Raw genomic sequence first — 14,266 nt, 5'->3', positions numbered from 1 at the left:
TGGTAACTTGTGGGGGGCACATAGGCTCCCTTTGAATCTCAGCACACTAATATTTGAATTTAAGGCACACCTGGGAACACGCCAAGTTGAAGAACCACTACACACAGGCTAAACTTTTGGCATATGGCAAAAGGCATGCTACACCCTTTTAAGACACTGTAATGTAACACACACCAAGAAGGAGAACCATAAAATGTCCCACCCAAGGCTTGCCGCTCCCCCCCAAGCAATTCTCCCACACACTATTAACTCCTAAGAACCTGGACCTTGTAATCCTTGAAGGAAAATTATGGGGGATATACCACAGACCAAGTGGACCACATTTATGATGTTTTTAAAAAAAATTCTACCCCTTAATATCAAAGATCTGAGATGTGACATATACGTTACATTGGGGGTTTATGGTATTTATGTTTATAAAACTAGACACCTTTTCAGCTTACAGAGACACAAATTTGCCTTTTTTCTTTGCATCTCCAAAACTGTTGAGAAATGCATTGAGGAAATCTTGATGATGAGCAGGAGGCGTTCTCAGTTTAACATAATTTTATTACAATATGTCAAGAAATGTACAGTTACAGAGTCTCTGAGTTCAATCATCACTTACCTGATTTACATGATTAAGGCAGATCAGTTCATGAAGTCTGGACCCCCCCTTCTGTCCCTAGAACCCTTTTTTATTACCTTACAATGTTTCACTAATAATGTGGGTAGAGCTCTCCAGAAGGTGCGTCCCTCTCAAACCGTTGATTCGTCAGTTTTAATCAATATCAGGACACGTCATGTCACCAAGCAGAGAAGATCGTTATCTCTTCTGCACGGCAGGCCATGACCTGATCTGCTCCCAAAACAATCAACACAACCTTCTGCCTTGTTATGACTTGCAGAGATATTAGTGGAGACACAGATTTTGCAATGTCTGCATGAAATACAAAACATAAAATATATCTTTTTGTGATAATAGAATCTTACTCAAAATAGGACACAGAAAGCTTAGGTAGATAAAATAAATGTACCTAGAGTAATCATAGTTTGAAAACAATATTAGTACATGATCATTGTATCAAAAGCATCTTACATGATTAATCTATAAATGCATAGAGATACACACACACAGTTAGTGAATTACACATGCACAGATAGTGACCTAGTCACTCAACATTTATCAGAATTGTGACATTAATAGTGCTGTTTAACAACAAATTATTTTTCAGATTTGTTTTAAGTAACAAAATAATAATAAATCAATAATAAATAAAAACAAATAACATTTGCCTTTTACATCCCCATAACATATATCAAAATTAAATTTGTTCAGGAAATATGGTCAGAACAAGTTAAATGCGAAACTTAGCCTCATAACAAAAAAGAAGCTTTTTGAAATTAGCTACTTTTTAACATTTCTGTTTCCAGTCACAGCCACATTTTGGAGAAGTCACTCTTGTCACAGTCACATGACCACCACACCAGGGTGTTGATTATGTGTCGCTTAGGGATTTAATGAGTTAAGGTGAAGCATAAAGCTGAATATGGGAGATTATAGGAGATTTAAAGTGTTTGTTACACGGGTGTCACCAGGGGTTCTTATGGGTTAAAATCACACAATAAGACAACACATTATACACAATATTAAATAAATATCTGTGGTGTTCATTGAAGTGTAATACTTAACTCGCCCACTAGGCGAGACCCTCCCCTGGGGTCTGAGTTTGCGTCGCCGTCCAACTCCCCGGGGCCACAGGAACCAGAGTCAGTCCTTCAGCAAGCAGCAGAGTCAGCGACAGCGAGCATAAGGTCAGTAATTCAGGGGTCCTTGCTCCTGTCTCACCACATTATTATATTATTAGGTCATTTAATTTTAAAGGAATGGGACAATTTTGACCCATGTATGTATACAATAATACAAAAACTAAAGTAGGCTATGAAAGGAAAAATGGAAATAATGATGTGTTGTAATCAAAAACAAGATGTTTTTAAAGAATACTTGAATATTCAATCATAAGATAAACTGATTCAAAAGATAGAGCAAAGTAACACACAGTCAGCATGAAGTAACAGAAAATAATTGTGGGTCATTTTTGTCCCATGTTGTGCCTCAAAGGGTTAAACATATAGCCTAAATTAGCTTTGGGTTTACCAGAGTCGGCAAAAATTGTATACACTCTGTGTTATCAATTAACATTAAAATACAGTACAGTAAAATACAAAAAGTACTTTTTAAGTGTTGCCTGAACGTTCTTACTGCTTTCTCTCATAAGTTACTTTGGTATTGTAACGAGACACCTCTACATGTGCTTAAATTAAATTGCACGCGTAGATTGTTAAATATTTAAAAATCAATTATTCCTACACTGGTGGCGGCAATCTTATTCGAAATGACCGCGAGACACCGCAAAGTGCGGCACTGCAGATGTGACCGAAGAGGGAATATAGTACCCGACGGTGTCCAATATGGAAACAGTTACTATATCGTCACACTGTTAAAATAATCGCCAAAGTCTGTTTTTGTCAAAATTGTTTTTTTTTGTGCCTGAATCATCTCCTCATGGTGGCGGCCACCTATGGTAAAATCAGGCCGCAATCTCCGTGTCTGAGCAGGGAAGCAAACCAGGAAGTGCCTTAAGCTGCATTCTACCAAAAATTCCAGCAGGGGGTGCTAAGTCTGGCTGCAAAAAAAAAAACTGCCCATTCATTTCAATGCAAAATTTGAAAACTTCTCACTTGATTTATTACCTCAGAAATCTTTTTCAGGACAACACTTTGGTCTCAATCGCTAGTAAAAAATCTTCTTCAAGACAATTTGATGTCAATAGTTCAAATAATGGCCCCATTTAGAAGAAAATAGAAGATAAAGAATTGTATGATTTGGGGCGTGGCTACCTTTGATTGACAGGTGGCTGACAGGGTGAGCTGTCATCAGGAGAGAAGCAGAGCAATCCGTATCCACGGCAACGTGTCAATAAAGTTATATATAACGTTATATAGATATAAAAGAGGACGTTTACCGATTTGGTCTCATAACATTGACCCTTTCACTGTATTTTCACTTAATGACAGTTTATTTGAACGTTTTGTTCAGTAAAAATGTCTTGTTCAGCGTTTGGTTGGACTAACAGACACTCCAAGGTGTTGCTGTTCATTTTTCTGAGGTAAATAACATACATTTTGGGTACATCACCGGGTTGCCGGTGTAGAGAGGCGTGTAGTCAGTGATCAGATCCCTCTCGCTCCTCCACAGTCCAAATACGGTCTGCTCCGCGTATCGGAAACAAGATGGTGATGCAAGATGGCGACAAATGTAACGCTGAACTCGATGCTTCCAACGGGCCACAAGCCAATGGGTGACGTCACGGTGACTACGTCCATTATTTATATACAGTCTATGGGTAAAATCGCCTCCATCCTCAGTTGATCAGATCATGTGACTTTACCCCTTTAAGATCATGGCCTATGTCAAGTGCGTGACTTAAGCGGATTTATTATGCCTAAGTCAAAATAAAATGCGACTTAGGCAATTTTTGAACATGCCTTTGTGACTTAAGCGAGATATGGTAACACTTTATTTTGAAGGTGTCTACATAAGAGTGACATGGGATGTGTCATGAACATTAATGACACTTTGAAATAACATTAATGCTCATGATACTTGTCATGTCATGTTTCTGACAGGTTTGTGTGACTCTTGTAGAGACCTTCAAGTGTTACCAGATCTTGCTTAAGTCACAAAGGCATGTTCAAAAAATTGCCTAGTCATTTATTTCTGACATTTAGATCTTGAGCTCTTATTTTGGTGTCTGTTAACAGGAAACCACAAACTGCCTGTTTGTGCTTCACTAATAAAAGTTTTCTGTCGCTCTGCCCTTGTGAGTTTGCTTCCTGTAAATCAACTACTTGCTTACTTGCTGTTATCTCGGGTCAGTCTGACCATTCTTATTGACTTTTTCCTGGATAATGTTTAATGTTTTAATCTGTGATTGATTAGACAAAGAGCTGCATGTCCGTTTAACCCGTTTAAAGCCACGAGGGGAAGTAAAGGTTTATACTGCCCCGCTTTAGAAAAATTGTATTGTATTATTTTTTTACTTTTATTATTGTTAACAAATACCCAGAGGAAATCAAATCAACAAATTCTATAATACATTTTATTTGTAATGTCGTATCAGGGCCATTTTAGATTTAAGAAAATGTGTATTAATATTAATATTATACTTAATATTTAATATATAAATTATAACCTGGAGGAGGGTGGCAATATTCACAAAAAAGAACAATTTTCAAGTCAAACTTTCAAGATCAAAGTTGGAAATCTTTTGGGAAAAAAACAACAACTTTATTTTATTCTGAATTCTTATTAAAGTATGAAATACATTATCGTGTGGAAAAAATGTATTGCCTGTTTTTTTTCACGTCCAGAGCTTTATTTACTTTTATTTACTTTATTCATTTAGACCACCTGCCCTATCCTTGAAGATTGCTAGGCTTTTTAAAACTTCAGCAACAGCAATTTCTTGACCGAATGCAGCTCTTTTCTTGAACTTCTATTATTTTAATATCTGTTAGTTGTTGCATATGGTTGTCTGAGGCAGGAAACAGGAACTGTAGAGGGTGGCTAATGTCAGAAATAATGGCTCCTGCCATCTTTATCAAATGTTTTATGTACAGTTTGACAGACATTTATGCTGAGTGCAAATCATTTTGTTGCTGACTTGTTGAGGAATACTTACCAGCAAATAAATGAATCAGTTGGGGTCTACATGGTTGAACAAACATCTGAATGTTTGTTGTGCACTTCATTTATGTGCCTATGATGTAATTGCTGTCAGCCATGAAGTGTGTCATTTTGTGTTCTCGTGTGTCTAACCCAGGGCCACCTTAACCTAATGTTAGGCCCCGGGGCTGAGAGATTTGTAGGCCCCCCATCCCCTCGATTTATAGAGTCTCATTTTAAAAAAAGTGTGATATCTAGGTAATCTACATCAGAAAATGCATTAGTTTCTTTCGAGACAGCAGTGAGTTTTCCCTCTTTGAGTCAGAAAACACAATAATCACAAAACACAATAAAGGTCTTACCCCAAAACGGGGCATTACCTATAGCCGCCTTATGGACCCTACTGCCCCTCCAGCTCTCATGCATTGGGGAACAAACCAGTTCTTTGGGGGGGTGAGCCGAAGACCCACGCAGCAGCTGAAGTCCACGCGTGGAAGAAGATCCTGGACTTTTTCAGAACTCACCTGAGCTGTGATGCAACACAGACTAAAGACAAGTTATAGATAGAAATATCATGATATGGAAGGCATCAGATCAGATCAAATCTGCAGATCACCAGTTAGGTAACTGACAATAATTGTACAGCAATGTTTTGTGATGAGGCAAACAATTTGCTGTTTGATTTCATGATCAAAAATGATATCTAATGTGAAACACTACAGGAAAACTTTTTTTTTTCACAAACGAATCAATTTTTGGGATGTCTTCTTTCAGACTAGTGAAAAGAATATATCCAAAGTGAACATTAGGAGTTTAACAATATATCAATCTCTAGTCAAGTCTAGTCAAGGGAGATAGAGAGACGGTTGAGAGGGAGACAGAGAGGAGCAGGAGTTCAAAGTGTGAGTACTCTGGGAATACATACGTTAATACAAAGGACAAGATGTCACTATCCGTTGTGCCATAATCCTAGAGAGTGGAGCTTGTTAACAAGAGCCTCTTGTTAACAAGCCGGCCGACCTCGTTAGCGGCAGTTAGCTACAGTTAGCTCCGTCGCAGTACAGTGTTTATGTGCTGCTGCTGCAGGAGGTGTTCACTTAGCAATCTCTGGTTGTTTACAACAAGCACCGGAGTGAGCGTTGTCAGTGGGGTGAAAAGACGAGTGACAACCTATAACCTGTTGACTCAGGGTCTGTCCCCGCCCATCATGACGTCTTCAAGTTGTGAAATACGATCCGCCTTGAACCCGAGGTATTTTATTTTGAAAATATACCGGATGTTTTATTTTGTGTTTGTGCATGACTTCCTGACCCGAACGATCTGCTCTGTGCTGAATTTATGCGCCGTGCTCCGTCGTCCTACAAAAATAGAAGCTCTGCGCAAGTGTTGCGAGGGCTGTCGGATGGCCATGCGTCGTCGGACTCATTACGCAGCGGATCTGCAGTTGGTGGAATCTCACACATTGATTATAATGGGTGCATAACGGCTCCGACGACGGATCTGCAGCTGTTACGCATCCAGTGGAATCCAGGGGTGAGAGACTTCATTGAGGTTAGTTGTTGGAAAGTGAATGGAGCGAAGCAATCTAAATATATATTAGGGTTTGTACCCCTTTCTAAGGCTCCAGGTTTAAAGATGCCTCAGTGCCAGTTAATGGCAGGAGGTAGTGAATTTTTGTAATTAAAAAGTTTTTTTTTCATTTAAGTGTCAGATCTCAGTGACAAAACAGTCAAATCATATTTTAGTTGCTTTTTCTGAGTTGATATAACAGATTTGAGCCTGTAGTTATTTTACAAAACCCAAATGGTGGAATGAGCCTAGACATCTTCCGCCGCAGGCCAACAATACCTCGGTGAAGTCATGGTCGCCTACTAATAATAATTTAAAAAAGCAGCTCTATTTCCTTTAGCTCTTCTTTAGCACATTGCGTTGCACTGATATAGTACCCATGTAGCACTTACAGTTGGCTCTTCAAAGTTATGCACTTACTTGATTCCTGTGGTCAGAGGCTTGTACCATCAGGTTGAATGCACTTATAGTAAGCCACTTTGGACAAATGCGTCAGCTTAATTAATTTTCTTAATTTTGCTTTATTTTGAGCATAACAAAAGAGAAAACATTTTTAAAAAATGTATTTGAAATTTATTAAAATTGCATAAATGTATATGTCACATAAGTCTGTGTTATGTAAAATGAACAGTAAGACCCCCTGGGAATCTTAATTCCAGGGGGTATGTTAATTATATATTTTTTTGTCAGCTAACTTAGGTTGTTGTGACATTTCCCAGTTAAAGTATAGCTGAATAGCTGAAAACAAGTTAATTATTTTTTAAAGACATAAAACTATATAGGACTGAACTTTGGAATAAGACTTTTATTGTTATCAGGACTTTGTGATGACATGAATGCGGTAATTCTGTTTGCTGTTCACAATAAAAGCTTTGTGACGCTCACCCAGCTTTTATTGTGTAGCAGCAACAGCTCCCGGTAGCTCTTTACTTTTCATCAGACATATTAAGATGATTTTTAAATCTGACTGGAAGTGAAGATAATGAACAATCAGTGAGTTTCTCATTAAAAACAAAAAAGCGTTTAAACGACCGTTAATCTAGTTTGCTTTTTTATACAGCTGTTAGTGGTCGGTGATCAATAATGTGAATCCTGGATGGAGTACTTTATTTATAGAAATAATTATAACATGATTTTAACACCTTAAGCAAATAATAGGGATGCCGTCCATCCAGGGGGCGCCACCAATAGGGGGGGAAGAAAAAAAAAGTTTAACTTTTACCGGTTCTGCATAAGAAAACAATAAACCACATTAATTTAACTGCATGGCAAAGCCTATTAAATAATAATAATAACAAGAATAACAATACAGATCAATTATGTGTGAGGGGATTTATGTACTACTACATATTTTATATGTAAAATATTCACATAAATTAAATAAAAGCATGTTTTCCAAAACCAATTAATGTAGTACAACCAGCTGGGATAGATTATTGTGCGTATGGATTTTTTTTACCCTACACCTTCTCTTGGTAACATTATTGCCTATTTTTGTAGCATCTCTCTTCTGTATTACACTTTGTAGACGGGCCCCTGCGCAACCGAGCCACAGCCGACAGCGCAGAAGAGCCAATTGAAGTTGTCCTACTCCGAGGACGGCTCGTAATGATGAAAATCAGGTTGTAACTTGCAGTCTATTTAACTGGGTTCAGATGGATATGTTGTTTCTCTGAAAGCAATGTTCCAATTACAATTACTCATTGACACACGAACAACCAATCTGTGAATATCTTTCTAACTTTACCAAACTGTCTAGAGCTACGTACCTATTGAGCAGGCTAATATTACATTTAGAATTGTAATAGAGAAAAAGCTTACTACATTAGTGACTTTTTTTTAAACGTTTAAATTAGCGTCACGGAATCATCTGCCGGCTTTTGGCATCAAATTTTACTACTATTATATATGATCATGTTATGTTTCCAATTATTTAAGTGATGTGAAACTGAAGTCTAACTTCTTATCTTTTCAACCATATACGTTCTCTTTCATAATATTTTGTTCGTTGTCTCACTATGGGATGCATGCCCTGCTGCAGATGCATTAATCTCATTGCACCAACCCTGGCTGGTGAAACGTGTGCGTCCGCCCCAGGTAGTAAGTACCACCTACCATAGTTCATGCGAACGGCACCACATCATTCAAACACTTCTTCTTACTCGGAGCATATCTCTCGTCCTGGGCTAGCTAGCTTAACTGTTCACAGATGGATGTTATTTAGCTCCTGTCGCCGGGCGGAGTCCCTCATTTCAGAGAATAAAAAACGAGGCCAACATCTCCATTACTCTAATTCTGAGATGAATGCTTCTGAGGTCTGCAGCACAATGTGCATCCCATAGTAAGACATTTCACGCATATTACTCAGAGAACCAGGGTTATGTAAAGAACCCAAGGTTAGCTTTGGGTTTACCAGAGTCGGCAAAAGGACGATATGGCTGGTGAATTAGCTGTGCGCTATCTTTGTCTTGGATCGATCCCTTTCATCTCCTCACTGTAAAACAATGGGTGCTGTGTTATTTGCGGAAAGAAATTGAGTGTTTCTGGGTGAGCCAAATAAACATCACCGTTATCAACACATTCAGACAGTACAGTACTAGTCAATAAAATACAGTACAGTAAAATACAGATGTACTTTTTACGATTGCCCAAGTGTTCTTACTGCTTTCTCTCATCAAAGTTACTTTCTTACTGTAATTAGACATGTAAACCTACATGTACATAAATTAAATTTCACATGGAAATTGTTATATATGTTTAAATCAATTATAATCACATCTGGGGTTAGGGATCTGGGAAACAGTAACTATATTATTAATGACGTTTTCTCATATGTTTTCTGCTTAGATCTTGAGCTCTTATTTTGGTGTCTGTTAACAGGAAATCACAAACTGCCTGTTTGTGCTTCACAAATAAAAGCTTTCTGTCGCTCAGCCATTGTGAGTTTGTTTCCTGTAAATCAACTATTTGCTCTTATCTCGGGTCAGTCTGACTGTTCTCATCGAATCAATGATTAAATAGACAAAGAGCTGTATTTCCATTTGGACGAAAATCAACCACTTAAAGGAACACTCCACCGTTTTTTCATATTAAAACATGTTATTCGGTCAAGTAAGACGAGTTGATACAGACCTCTTGCGTCTCAATGCGTGCACTCAATCGCCCTGGCGCGCGGCGCCACTTGGCTAGCACTTAGCTAGCACTTAGCTTTGCCCAGTTCATTCATTAGGATCCAAACAGATGGACAGTTAGAAGCGACCAAACTCCTCCACGTTTTCCCTATTTAAATACAGCTACACGAGTAGTTAAACGACCAAGTATGGCGACACAAAATAAAACGTGGCGCTTTTCTAAGCGGATAAAAAGGATAACTATAATGTATGGCGGAATAGCACTTGGGAGCACTTCGACTCGGCGCAGTAATATCATCACTCCTGAAAAATCTTCTCCCCCTCTCCCCGGGCTGAACACTCAAGTTGGATAAGCTAACGTTATGTTATGGCCACTTCCAGGACAACCAAATACCATACAAAAGGATACTTACAGTGTTGGGTGATCCACTTTGTTGTGTTCGTGATTTGAGTATTCTCGGTGTGGCCGCATCCTTTAGGCGTAATCCTGTGGATGTATAGTCCTCCTGTGTGAAATGCTCGGAGCAAACACGCCAGTTCAGGTGTCGTGCCAAAAAGTGATAGCCTGCTAGAATCTGATTTCTGGCCGCGGGAGCGCACACGGCAGCCCGTTGAGCGGTAGCGTAAACACGTCTGCTTTTCTCTGGATTAAACGGTCTTAATATACAGATACACACAACTGTATTATAATGTAATTATAGCAAAGGCATGTGGCTTCGAAAGTTTAATGTTTGTTGTTGCGTAATTATTACAACTGTGGCCAAAAGAAGTGTATAGTTTGTAGCGAAATCAGACATGGCAACTACATGATAGACACGTCTATTTCAGTTTTCACCTCGCAAAAACTGATTGAAGGCATAGTATAGTTACTGAGAGGTTATTTCTGCCTAAATATGACTTGATCTCATTCATGAGCTTCATAATGTAAACACTAGAGCTCACAGGACAGCTTGGAATCCCTTTAAAGCACCATTACAACACAAAATAGGCATTTTCACCTGCCAAAAATTGATTGAAGGCCAGATACAGTTACTCAAAGGTTATTTCTGCCTAAATATGACTTGATCTCATTCATGAACTTCATAATGTAAAGATCTGACCGCTCAACGGGCTACCGTGCGCGCTCCCGCGACCAGAAATCAGATTCTGGCAGGCAATCACTTTTTGGCACGACAACGGCACTATATACCTTCTGCTTGTTATCGCAACCCTTTACGATGCACGTTATAACCATGATTGTTCACAAATATCTTCCTACAACCTGATACTTCGTCTGCTCTGCTCGAACTACTACTCCTGGTGCAGCTCACGTTGGTTCTGTTGACGGAAGTGAGAGGGAGAGGGAGAGGGAGGGGGAGAAGATTTTTCAGAAGTGATGATATTACTGCGCCGAGTCGAAGTGCTCCCAAGTGCTATTCCGCCATACATTATAGTTATCCTTTTTATCCGCTTAGAAAAGCGCCACGTTTTATTTTGTGTCGCCATACTTGGTCGTTTAACTACTCGTGTAGCTGTATTTAAATAGGGAAAACGTGGAGGAGTTTGGTCGCTTCTAACTGTCCATCTGTTTGGATCCTAATGAATGAACTGGGCTAAGCTAAGTGCTAGCCAAGTGGCGCCACGCGCCAGGGCGATTGAGTGCACGCATTGAGACGCAAGAGGTCTGTATCAACTCGTCTTACTTGACCGAATAACATGTTTTAATATGAAAAAACGGTGGAGTGTTCCTTTAAAGCCGCGAAGGTAGGGTGAATTCGGGTAATGTGGAACACTTTTTGCAATTTTGACTTTGTTATATTTTTCTAGATTTATTTAAAACATGAAATCAACAAATCATACCTTTATGTAATCCTTAAGATGTGTTCTAACTAAATCAGGAGAAAAAAATGTGAATATCATGTACAGAACGGAAATTACATATTTATTAGTGGTCCTTCGACCAAAACCCAATATAACGTCAACATTTGAAAATATGGGACAGTTTGTTTGATAATCTGGGACAGTCACCTGGTAATCTTGAACACTTAAATTGATTAGAATACCTCTCATTCATGTATGCTAAATTCAATATCAGCCATTTTAAACCAGTATGAAAGTACAAGCACATTAAATGTATTTAGAAAATGTATATTGTGCAAAACAATGATATTATGGAACATATGAAATGCGTGTGCACACACACAAGCACGCGTGCAAACACACACACATACACACACATTTACAATTAATTTTAAATTCATTGCCTCTATTAAAATAAGGAATGATAAAAGCTAAAAAAAAAAAAAAAAGGTTAAATAACAATTGAATAGGCTAAACATTAATAACACAGTTTAAAAAACAACAGTAGCCTATAGATCGCCAATACAACAATATTCAACTATAAAATAACTGAATGGATTAAAATTGATGAACTGATTTTGAATCATTGTGAGCCTAGGAGCTCAGGAAAAGACAGTCCCTAAAGGTGAGGGAAGCATCATCATCTATTACGCCATTCTCCTCGGCGCAGGTCTCATGAAACCATCTGCTGCATACAGTGCAGGACAGCCAATCCTCCCCACAGGAAGTGGTAGCCTAACTGGTGAACTGAGCCTGTGCGCTAGTTAGCTAGATTGCTAAATACAGCTAAGTTTAGCTAAACTGAACATTGACCTTGTTCAATAATGAGACAATTTGTTCAAAAATAGTAAAAAGATAGTGATAGTCAGACTACCTGACAACTGTGGTCAACATTCAACATATTTTTAGCTGAATTTTTCAAGTTAATACATGGATATTTCCCCCATTTAAAGTACTTATAAAACTGTCCCAGATTACCAAATCATGGTGAGTAATATCAACAACAAAAAAAAAAAACTAAAACAGATTTCAAATACATTAATGCATAAATTGCTTCTTTAACAGTTCCCAAAAATAAATTAATAACAATCAGGAACTTTATTTCATTTTTGACAAAATAACATCCTTAACATTAATCAATCCCTATGTCACTGGCCTTGTTCTAATGGGGAGCATCTGAATGACACTGGCTCCGCCCCTTTTCTTGACATCACTCCCGTGAGGTCATGCAATTTCAGTCACAGTTACTCACAGTTATTTAACTTCAATGAGTTCTTCTGAACATGAATTGTCCTGAACATGAATGGAATATTAAAGAACATGAACGGTTCTTCTTAACAAGGCTTCTCTTCCATAGACTGTATAGTTCTCTTCCCTACTTCTTGCTGCCAGAGACCTGGCAGTGCTTCCTCTCACATTCCTCTCACGTCGCCGAACGTCACCGGAAAGACCCGAGTAGACCCGAATGAACTATGAACAGTAGTGATGTTCGATACCACCAATTTCCTTTCTGATCCGATACTGAGTAAAATTCAGGCTGGTATCGGCGATACCGATCCGATACCAATACTTTGTGCAAATACACCTAATGTGCCTGGTTAATCTAAAAAAAGGAGTGTATTTCAAATAGTTTAAGAATACAAGACATCAGAGTAACTTATTTAGCTTTTTTTTTTTTAACTCAGAAGTATACTGAGGTAGCAGCCTCATTCACAATATATATAAGGGGAATAAGGGGATACAAACACTTGCTTTTTTATAATCCTGGGTCACTCAAAAAGTGCCAGTAAAATATTTAATTAAATAGATGCCACAATGTTTGCACAAGTTGGTAAATACCAACATTTTAAAATATTTATTTAACAGTTAAAGCAAATTAGACTCATTGTAAATAATAATATATTATATAGTTAAAATGTTTTTTTTTTATCCATCTTTTCCAGTAGGCTATATATTTTATTAAGTTCACCATGGCTGTTTTATCACAATTGCTCTGTATAATTTAATGACACCTAGTCTGCATAATCCACTTAAATGATTGATATTTTAGGATACCTTACCTGAATAAATCTATGCTTTATATGTGAGATTATCTCAGTGATAAACATATTAGGCTATTACTCCAAGCTGAACTCATGCAGCTGCTCTTCTGTCCGCCTCTGTGCAAATGTCTCATATTCAGTGTTGTGGTTTGTTCTTAATTGTTTCACCAGGTTTGTTGTGTTACCACAACCCTTAACACTTTTCCAACAGGTGCCACACACATCCTGCATCCTGGCTGTTTGTGGAGCTCGACTTTTTCTCCGCTCCGCCATTGAATTACACACACATGGAGAGAGAGACGAGTGAGCAGCAGCGTGCCACCGTGCCACAGCGCTTACGTATTAGGCACTTACCCAGGCGGAAGAAAAAGTAGTTCCTACCAGCAGCGTGTCATTTAGACAAGATCTGAATAGTTTAGTTACTTTCCACCGTATTCCTGTTAACAATATACATTACCACAAATGACTGAAGTATCAAAAGTATCGATATATTCATTTGAGAATCGATTTTAGAGCATACAGATCTGGTATAGATATTTCAGTATCGATCCGCATATCACTACAGTTCCAGAGTAAAAGTTACCAGTCAAGTGGGCCGCTGCTGGGGCAAATCCTCGTCGGTTATGGCGGAGTCAAACTGAGCCTAAACATAACTGCCTGTTATCACTTGTTGTGCGTGAGTACAAGTTATTTGAATCGGTTGATTATTATTATTTGCTGTATAATGTGCGTTTTTATGGATTGGTTGCCATGTTGTGATGCGTGATCCCGTGCACAGTATTATTTTTGTGAAACCTCACCACAGCAAGTCCTGTACCTTGTTCATGTGTGAACCAATTAAAGAGGATAAAAAAAAGTCTCTGGAGTAGCTGCAGTTTGTCTAACAGAAAAAACTAAGGCCAGACTGTTTAGGCCAGCATACAAATTATTGTTTACTAACAACACCGCAGATAATAAACGGTCCTGTAGCAGTTGCC

General features: G+C 38.4%; 1 protein-coding gene and 1 pseudogene across 4 annotated transcripts in view; both read left to right on the top strand.

Annotated features, from left to right (window-relative positions):
* The first annotated feature begins 1,738 nt into the window (after positions 1-1,738).
* LOC131980877 (acyl-coenzyme A thioesterase 5-like) overlaps positions 1,739-14,266 on the top strand; it is a 16,675-nt gene continuing 4,147 nt past the window's right edge. Inside the window, exons 1-2 of one of the 4 annotated variants that reach the window (XM_059345186.1) lie at positions 6,074-6,259; positions 7,806-7,899. The gene's annotated coding sequence lies outside the window, so the exon portion shown is untranslated. Of the gene's footprint in view, positions 1,795-6,073; positions 6,260-7,805; positions 7,900-14,266 lie in introns of those variants that run through there. The other 3 variants (XM_059345185.1, XM_059345184.1, XM_059345187.1) reach the window with 3 other exon arrangements.
* Positions 10,713-14,266, top strand: part of LOC131980879 (acyl-coenzyme A thioesterase 5-like) — a 21,063-nt pseudogene continuing 17,509 nt past the window's right edge.

The sequence above is a fragment of the Centropristis striata genome, chromosome 11, assembly GCF_030273125.1.
Source record: "Centropristis striata isolate RG_2023a ecotype Rhode Island chromosome 11, C.striata_1.0, whole genome shotgun sequence".
NCBI classification, from domain to species: Eukaryota; Metazoa; Chordata; class Actinopteri; order Perciformes; family Serranidae; genus Centropristis; species Centropristis striata.
Note: the sequence above shows the minus strand (reverse complement) of the source record. Positions and strands in the feature narration are given on the sequence as shown.